This window comes from Fukomys damarensis, unplaced genomic scaffold (genome assembly GCF_012274545.1).
Source record: "Fukomys damarensis isolate Sample0158 unplaced genomic scaffold, DMR_v1.0_HiC HiC_scaffold_8, whole genome shotgun sequence".
Taxonomy (NCBI): domain Eukaryota; kingdom Metazoa; phylum Chordata; class Mammalia; order Rodentia; family Bathyergidae; genus Fukomys; species Fukomys damarensis.
Window position 1 is genome coordinate 7,357,881 of NW_022900920.1, and position 9,993 is coordinate 7,367,873.

General features: G+C 36.8%; 1 pseudogene; it reads left to right on the forward strand.

Annotated features, from left to right (window-relative positions):
• The first annotated feature begins 7,518 nt into the window (after window positions 1–7,518).
• LOC104860321 lies at window positions 7,519–8,144 on the forward strand (annotated as a pseudogene).
• Window positions 8,145–9,993: the final 1,849 nt, after the last annotated feature.

Sequence of the window (9,993 nt, forward strand, 5' to 3'; positions counted from 1 at the left end):
TGAATTTCGTTGTCCTTTTCTAGGATATTGTTTAGAATTCCTTGAAGTGTTGGTTTGGTGTCCATGAAATTTCTCAGGTGCTCTTTGTCATGGAAGTATCTTATTTCCCCATCTATTTTGAAAGAGAGTTTTGCAGGATGCATCAGTCTAGGTTGGAGGTTCTTTGCTTTTAGGACTTGGAATACCTCACTCCAGGCTCTCCTTGACCTAAGGGTTTGTGTTGAAAAGTCTGCTGTGATTCTAATGGGCTTTCCTTTGCATGTGATTTGTTTCTTTTCTCTTACTGCTTGTAGTATTTTGTTTTTCTGTTGGATTTCTGGAATCTTGATAATTATATGTCTAGGAGTAGATTTTTTTTGATCGTGGCTAGTTGGGGTTCTATATGCCTCACTTATCTGTATGTCTAATTCTTCCCTTCCGTTTGGGAAGTTTTCTGTCATTAATTCTGTGAAGAGCTTTTTTTATGTCATTTGCATTTTCTCCTGTTTTTTCATGAACTCCTATCAGTCTTATGTTATTTTTCTTTGTATTGTCTAGAAGTTGTTGGATTGATTTCTCATGATCCCTTACTGTTTTTAAGAGATCTCTTTTTTCACGGTCACTGACTGCGATCCTATCTTCTATATCTGAAATTCTATCTTCACAATCTTTTATTCTGTTGCGTACACTTTCAATAGAGTTTTTAATCTCCTGGACATCTTTTTGAATCTGTTTTATGGATTCCATTTCTTTCCTCTGTTGGGTATTCATTGTTTTCATTTCTTTCTTATGCTGAGTCTTCATGGCTTCTATCATGGTCTTGAGCTCATCTATTTTTTTTTTGTCAGTTTCTGCTCTAGAGTCTCGAATCATGACTTCCATTTTGCCCATCATCTCTCTGGGTAACTGGAAAATTATTTCTGATTTGAATTTTTCTAGAGCCTCACTGATCTGTTTTGTTACCTCCTGTGCTATGGGTCCAGGGTGTCCTGTTGGTTCACTATCAGACTTTTCATCCTCATTTGTCCTACTATTTTCCATTGGTGAACTGGAAATCTATTTTTGTGTCTTGCTTAAGTGTTTTCTCATTTTTATTTTTATTGTTGTGTTGTCCTTTAATTTCTGGGTATTACTTCAATCTTCCTAATATAGTTGAGTTTTAGCTTTTCAATTTCTAATGACTCAGAGACATCCTCATTTTCATAATATCAGAGAAAACAACTCTTTAAATCAATCACAACCCTTTATCCCAATTGATACATTCAGCAGCCCAATAGGATCAGGCACAGCTTGCAAACTGACCACTTGCAGTAGTCATTAATGTATCACCTTTAACTCATGTGAATTAAATTAATTTCAAGAAGCAGCCCATAATATGTTTGCAGTGAATATGCTTTTCAATATAGCATCTTTACCACTTAGGATGGGGGGTTAGACTTAGAACGAGAGGATTAGATAAGTGAAAGAATTGGAGCAGGTTTGAAGTGAATCCAGAGGATGTAGAATTACCTTACTATCTTTACAAAGCTATTAACTTCAGGGGTGATAGAGAGAATGAAGGAATAAGGACAAGAATATATCCCCTTAACAATAACAGGCACTTGCCTTCCCTTGAAGGTACAGAGCCATGAGTGAGGTAAAATGGCTGGAGAAAAGAACACAAAGAGAAACCCCTCCTAAAGAGAAAAAAATAATAAAAGAAGAAGTCTGAGTTAGGGCAGGAGCCAGAATAAAAAGGGAGATGAGGGATAATATGTTGGAGCAAGAGACTGAGTTGTAGAGAGAGGACAGAAAAAAGAAAGAAATTTTAGGGTGGAATGAGGAAAAGAAAAAAGAGAGAGAGGAAAAAAAAGAATTTGAAGGGCCTCTTTCAAACTGTCTCTGTTCTCATATTATACCACATGAACAGCCATATGCAGAACCGAATCCCCTGGTCTCAGCTAGCCAATGGCAGTTCCCCATGACTGAGACTGAACACAGTCCACGAGGCCTAACTTGAGTTTCCCTACCCTCAGGGTTGAACTCCACTCAGTTCTATTACAGGTTTCCTCTGCCCTTTCTTTAAAGATATTCAAAGTTGGGAGCTCAGAAAACTACCCTTCATGAGAACCTATGCCTCTGCAGAGTTGATCTAAGGACTGGCCCAATCAGGAGGTTTGAGAACGGGGGGGGAAGGTCATGGGGGTGTTTCAAGGGTGCCCGTGCAGCTATCTTCCTTACTGGGTCTGATGTCGTGCAGTCCAGGAGGTTGCACACCTGCCAGATCTGTGTGCATTTATTGATAGTATCTGGGCAGGCCTCTGGCTGGAGTCTGCATGCCTGTGTAGCTGTTTTTCAGGCAGGACTTTGTCTGGGTGCTGTGGGATCCATCCACTCAATCCTCCCAATCTGCTGGTATCTTGGTGGGGCCCTCACTGTTCCCTGGGCACCTGCACAGCTGTTGTCTGGGTGGGCTTCTCAGTAAATCTTAAAAGTAGCCAGAAAAAAGGATAGACATGTACAAAGAAAAAAAATGTAACAATGATAGCAGATTAGAAGCAATGGAAGCTGAAACACAGAGAAAACATTTAAAGTATTAAATGAAATTAAAAAACTCAATACAGAATTCTTCACAAATAAAAATATTTTTAGAGAGTTTGTCAGATATATAGAAAACTGAACGATCATTACCATCATCAGAGCCCTACACAAGAAACATTAATGGAAGTTCCTTTGGGCAGAAAAAAAATTATACTAGATGGAAATATAGATTTATATGAAGAGGAGTCCTATAAATAGTAAGTATATGGATAAATACAAAGACATTTTATTTTTTATTTAAATTTCTTAAAAAAAATTTGATCTTTTAAAGCCAAAAAAAAAAAAAAAGCATTGGAAATTTACAACATATCCAGGAACAAAATATATAGAAAAAAAGGCCAAGAGAGAGAAATGGAAGTATAGTAGTTTAAGGTTCTTGTGTCTATGCCAGTTGATTTAAATCACTGGAATTGAGCTCTCAAGGTATTGTGTATGTATAAGTTCCCAAATAGTGAAACAAAAAGGTTAGCAACAAAGGAGGAGGAGGAGAAGAAGAAGAAGAAGAAGAAGAAGAAGAAGAAGAAGAAGAAGAAGAAGAAGAAGAAGAAGAAGAAGAAGAAACAGGCCATGGATTTGGCTCAATGGTTCTGCTGCCTGCTTCACAAGCACAAAGACTTGAGTTTGATTCCTAGTACCAAAACAAAAACAACAACCAAAATCCCCCCAAACAAAACAAAAAACAAAAACAGAAAAAGGGAGAAAGAATACATGGAATAAGTAGAAAAACAAATAGCAAAATATACAATCAAACTTAGCTATACCAATCATCACATTAAATGTAAATGTCTGAAATGCTGCAATTAAAGGGCACAGATATTTCATATTTGATTAAAAAAAAGTGAAGGTCCAGTTATATACTGCCTACAAGAAACACACTCAAACATAGACACAAAGTAGTAAAATAAACATGGAAACAGATATTTCATGCTAATATTAGTAAAAATAAACTTTGAGTGTTTGTTCTGTTAAAACTAGAGAAGAATTCAAAGCAAAGAATATTACCAGGGGTTCACTTCATAATGATGAATCATCAAGAGGACATAACACCCCCAAATACTTTTTCACATAATAGAGTTCCAAAATAAACATAATTGTAAAGACAAACTTCCTACACACAAAATTTAACACAAGATAAATCACAGAACTGAATGTTAAACTACAAAAGAAGAAAATATAGTAGATTTTGTGTGTGTGTGTGTGTTTGGGTTTATTAAGCAAATATTTCTTACACATGACAAAACTGTGATTCACAAAAGAAGTAAAATGCTAAATCTGACTTCATCAAAAGTAAGAATTGCTACTTTTTGAAAAATATCACCAGAATATAAGACAACAAATCACATATTGAGAGAAACCATTTCTGAGAGAATGTGAATCCAGGATGTAGAAAAAATTCTTTTTTTGTTGAGTTTATTGGTACATTTTAGGTATACAGTACAATTACATTTGTTATTGGGATCTTGTACCTTTACATGACAATTGAAGATATACTCCTAAGTGAAATAAATAAGTCACACATGTGTAAATATTGAATAGTTTCTCTGGTGTAAAAAGAATTCTTAATAGTCAGTATTAAGAAAATAGCTAATGCAATAAAAAAGGAGTATGAGATTTGGCTAATTCTTTAGAAAAGATATGCAGATGGCAAATAAGCACCAAAAATGCCCTATACCATTAGCCACTGGGAGATAGAAATTAAAATTTAAACCACAGCAATACAACTGCACACCAATAGACATGTTTAAAATAAAAAAAAGACTGACCATCTGAGTCTTAGTGACACTCATCAGCATATTAGTCACTCTACTTTTTAAAAATCGTACCTTGCAATGACATGAAGGAGGACTTGCAGAACTGCATAAGAAAGTAGCAAGGGGAAAAAATGAGAACCAAGACCACCTGTCATGTAAAGGTACAATATTCCAATAATGAATGTAATTGTACTGTATATGTAAAATGTACCAATAAACTCAATAAAAGCAAAAAAAAAAGAAAGTAGCAAGGGAAATGGGATAAATGTGTTTGAGGGTAGGGGGAGTATTCCAAGGGTGATTAATAGCAGAGTGTCTTTTAATGTAATACATTTTAAAAATTTAGACACTAACCATATATTTTGATTACCCCTTGTAAATATTTCAAAACACACCAAATTGTACCCAATGTATCAAATGCCAATTATACTTAAAGAAATGAGGGATTTGTGAGAGTCATTTGTTAATTCATTTTTATTTTTATTTATTTATTTATTTATCATTTGTTAATTTTTAAAAATATGGGTATATAGCCAATTCTCTCTGTCATAAAATCTTCCACTAAAGCTGTCCCTATACCCCAGCAGTGAAGGAATAATGAGTGTCTTCTTTCACAGAGGCATAAGAATACAGAAATCAAGTCTGCTCATGAGTAATGGCTCTTGGGGAGACAGTACCAACTCTGAGAGCCACCATAAGTACCTGGCTGGTGATAGTGACTCAGCAGAGAGCCTGCTTACCCACTGTTCTTGCTGCCTTGCAATTGATTAAGTGTGAATGTCATCCTTGCCCCTTGGTTGCCTTGCAGGTCACCCTGGAAGCAGAAGGATAAACAGGAAGGTTTGCAGGACAATTTAGGTAGAAATTGCGGCCTGTGATTTATGGTTTTAATTAAGAGCTTTTTAAGCTTTAATTAAAAAGGTACATGAGCATTCAGTATTTAAGAAAAATGCATTTGTGTTTGGGTCAATTGAATAACATAAAATAAAATGAGATACATATTTCTAGTCAGAAGCTTCACATAAGAGAGCTATGTACATAATTAGGAAGTAAATTTTAACTGATTTGGCATAAAGACTTTATAATGGGGGAAGGTGGGAGAATGTTTTTCTTTTATTGCAATATAGCTGGATGTCAGACTCCACACATTAGTGTGGTCACTTCTTGGGATGAGACCAGGACAAGGGTTTGACAAATGATTGAGGATATTATTGATGTTGATATGCTGCCCCTAGGGACATGGGAGGTGCCTCCATGTTCTTGGGGTGAAAGAGTGGGTCCTTAGCCCCTGCTCAGCTTTGTATCTTCTTGGTGGTTTCCTTCCCATTTATTTGTTCTCATCTGTTGGAAGCATCACTGACTAGACTAGTTCAGAATCTTATTTAGTAAAATGTGAATCTACATGCAAATTAGTTTAGGGACATGCAGTCTGAAGAAAGGTTCATTAGCTCTTGGCCATAATTGACCTTGACAGAGGTCAGATCGCTGGTCTTCAGGGATGTTACAGCTGTGCTACATAGCTAACTTCCAGGCACTGGCTGCTTTGGGGACTGTACAACCTGCAGGGCCTAGTGTCTGAAGGGTTATACAGGCCACTAGTGACTGATCCAGCTCTAGGTACTTCTGCCTTCCCAAGCATGTTTCTAGTGGGCATCGGTGGTATAGTGGTGAACATAGCTGCCTCCCAAACATGTTTGTAAGTGCCACCTGGAATGAGTCCTATTTCCTGGGCTCTTGTCACCAGAAGTAACCAGGAAGTTTGGAAATGGTGCTGGACTTGGCCTCTTAAGTCCATATCTAGACTGGGTTGTGTGGGTGGGTTGTGATACTTGAGACATCAGAAATATACAGGATTTCTACAGGTGGCAGTGGTTCTTCAGACCATTTTCCAGGCAAAAAATCTTTCTAATTTCCTTGGATACTCTCCTGAGAGGCTGACACTCCATCAAACCCCTTTGTTTTTCTTTCCTGATTCCATCCCAGGGCTAGTGTCACCACTTGGCTCTGGGTCTGGCTATTGATGGGACTGTAATTCTGGGGGTTGGGCCTCCTGAGGCATATGGTCAGCTTCCCTGACCCATGAGCGATGCTGAAGCTTGGCTGAAAAGGCCACTTGATGGTTCTCACTGCAAGAAATCATGTAGCTAGAAATAGGGCTTTTACTAATTATGGGAACTCATTCATAAATGAGCAAAAAAAAAAAATCTTAGTTAGATGGTGTTTTCAGGTAAGAAGCTTGAATGCTATACTTAGGGATTGTTTTGTTTATAAAATGATTATTTTTGCATTTCCAGGGGCATGTTCCTGGGCCCAGACCTGTGTACCCAATAGTAAGTTACCACAAAGGGCTTAACTTCTAGCTGTCCTTTCTCCAGTAGTCATATTTTCTCTTACTTTAAAATACTAGATGATTCTATAACACAAATACCAAAAAGAAAATGTCAAAACTGCAAAGGAATTCCACATACCCTCAAGATCTGTTCAAAATCTTCCCTTTGCAAACAATTTATTATGTGAAACCCTGCCTCAGGACCTCAGTAAAAGTTTATTTTGGAACAGAATGCAGTTCACCTGGAAATGTTACCAATCTGATACTGCAGTTTAAATAACTTAAGAAGGATTGCAATTTAATTCAAGGACTGATTTTCAGCTCCATCTCAAATTACACCAAAAGGCATCTTTTAGAAAGATACTCAGAGCATCCTGAGGGCTTGGAAGTTGTTGAGCTTAGCTCAGAAACATGAAGGGTTATATTTATTGTACCACAAGTCAAAGATGAAGACATAAATTGTCAAACATTTTAATCACCGAGCAGCTGGAAAATCAGTTTGTTTTTCAAATTACACTTGTGATAAGCAATACAAGATAAACACCAACTGTTTTATTCCTTAAGAGAAACACAATGTTTTCAAAACTAACTGAAAAAAAAAGCTGCAAAGAATTGACATGCCAATTTAAAAATTTTTTTCCTTTTGGAGCTATAGCACCCCAGACTCTCCAGGATTTTAGGTTTACAAATACCAGGGAAAAACTTTCTTCACTCTGTCCTGAAGAAAAGTGAAGAACTTTTCAAAACTGAAGAGCTTTCCCCCTGCCCTTCCGGGGCATAGTATGCTCAGAGCCTTGAAAGGAAGGATATAAAGTTGGAAAGAAGAGGGTGGTGCTGGCTGGTCTTGTCCCTTTCCCCTTGCTGTCACAGACGTAGCATATGCTGGGCTGCTTCCCCTGCCAGCTGCTGCACATCCTGGGACCAAGCTCCCTGCTGCTGACCTGCTGGCTACTCCTCAGCAGTTCTGGCCCTGGCAAGGGGGACTCAATGCTCCCTCATTGTGGAGAAATATGGCTACACACACCTTTGTGGAGGAGAGCTTCTTCATGATGAAAGGAAGAACCCAGAGTCACAGTATGGTGAACTCATTCAAGTGTACATTAAAGAAGGAAAGATTATGCCTGTTAAGATAACTATCAGTCAGGGAAATCAATCAAACAGTTGTTGCCAATGCTCAGAAGAATAAATTCTTGATTGATGTGTTTCCCCAAAATCAAGACAAACTTCAAGGTTGGAACAAGACCATAGATGGGAAAGCAGATGTATCTTTTGCTGTTTTTTTTTTCTTGATCTGTAACAATGATATCTGTATTGAATGGTGTTCTGAGAGGGGAAAAGTAATGGTAGAAGTGATGGCACCAGAGAGCATGGAAAAGAGCATTTAGACTTCTCTTCAGTCAACAAAACCAATTATTGATTTATAAGAAGAAATGGAGAAAGTCAAGAAAGCAGATGCATCTAAATCTGTTGATGAAGTTGTGAAGATTTTTGGTAAAGAAAGATAACTCTAAGGAGAAAACAGATACATTCATAGGAAAATGGATACATATTGAAGATATACTCCTAAGTGAAATAAATAAGTCACACATGTGTAAATACCAAATAGTTTCTCTGGTGTGAATAAACTGTAATAATACATAAGATCCTAATAAGATTACTGACATTGTGAAATGGGAAGAAAGGGGCTTAAGGTGTAGGAAAGGTGGGATGGGTAGGGGAAGGGTAATAAGGGAAAAGAAAAAAATGTGAGACAATGAAAAGATGGAAATAAAGTGTTTGTAGATGGGGAGGGGAGGAAAGGGTGAAGGGAGGGCAGGGACAAGGGGAAAAAATGAGAACCAAGACCTGTCATGTAGAGGTAGAAGATCCCAACAATGAATGTAACTGTACTGTAACCCTAAAATGTACCAATAAACTCAATTAAAGCTGAAAAAAGAAAGATAACTCTAAATCTGAAAGCATCCTTGAAATCGTGCTTGAATATTGCTTTGATAACTGCTATCCAACCCATTTTAAGAAAGATTTAATTTTTTTCAGCTTTAATTGAGTTTATTGGTACATTTTAGGGATACAGTGCAGTTACATTCATTGTTGGGATCTTGTACCTCTATATGACAAGTCTTGATTCTCATTTTTTCCCCTTGCCTCTGCCCTCCCTTCATCCCCTCCTCCCCTCCCCATCTACAAACACTTTATTTTCATCTTTTCATTCTCTCACATTTTTTTCTTTTCCCTTTTTACTCTTCCCCTACCCATCCCACCTTCCCTACACCTTTAGCTCCTAAGAAAGATTTAATCTTTGAAAATTACATCTTAATTAATGACTAGAAAATACATAGACATTAAAATTTTAATTTAATTTTATTCTTTTGGTCACAGGAGTGTACAAAGAATTTAGGTTTAACTTTGTCTTAGTTATCATGGTGCTCAAAAAACAATGATATCTAGGTAGTTCTTTGTTTTTATTAAAAAGAGTATCCCTTTTATAGTTTGTGAATTCTGTGAACAAAAATTTTTAGTATGAATGTTATATTTGCAGACAAAGTAGATTTCAAACCAAAACTGATTAAGAGAAGCAAAGAAGGTCACTACATCCTTGTAAAGGGAACAATCCAAGATGAAGAGATGACAAACATAAATATATATGCATCCAACACTAGTGCTTCCAGCTATACAAAAATATTAATGGACATGAAAAACTAAATAAGCACTAATACAATTGTAGTGGGGGACCTCAATACCCCACTGTCATAAATAGACCATCTAGATGAAACAGCAGCAGCAGCAACAACAACAAAGAAATACTAGAACTGAGCCAAGTTTTTGAGCAAATGGACTTAATAGATGTCTGCAGAGTGTTTCATCCCACAAAATCAGACTGTACATTCTTTTCAGCTGCACATGGCTAATTCTCCAAAATAGACCACATGATAACTCATAGAACATGTTTAAATAAATGTAAAAGAATTGAAGTTATCCTGTATATATTATCAGACCAGAATGCAATTAAACTGGAGATCAATAGCATAAGAAACCCCAAGAACTCCACAAACACATGGAAATGGAATAACACTCTCCTGAACAAACAATGGGTCACAGAGGAAATTGAAGAAGAAATCAGACAATTTCTACAATTAAATGATAATGCCAGTACAACATGCAAGAATCTATGGAACACAATGAAAGTAATTCTATGGGGGAAATTCATAGCAGGGAATGTCCATTCTAGGAAAACAGAGTGAGCTCAAATAAACAAATTAATGCTAAGCCTCAAGCACCTAGAAAAAAAGAAGTGCAAAAAAAACACAAAACTTGTACATTGGAGGAAATTATAAAGATCAGATTCGAAATCCA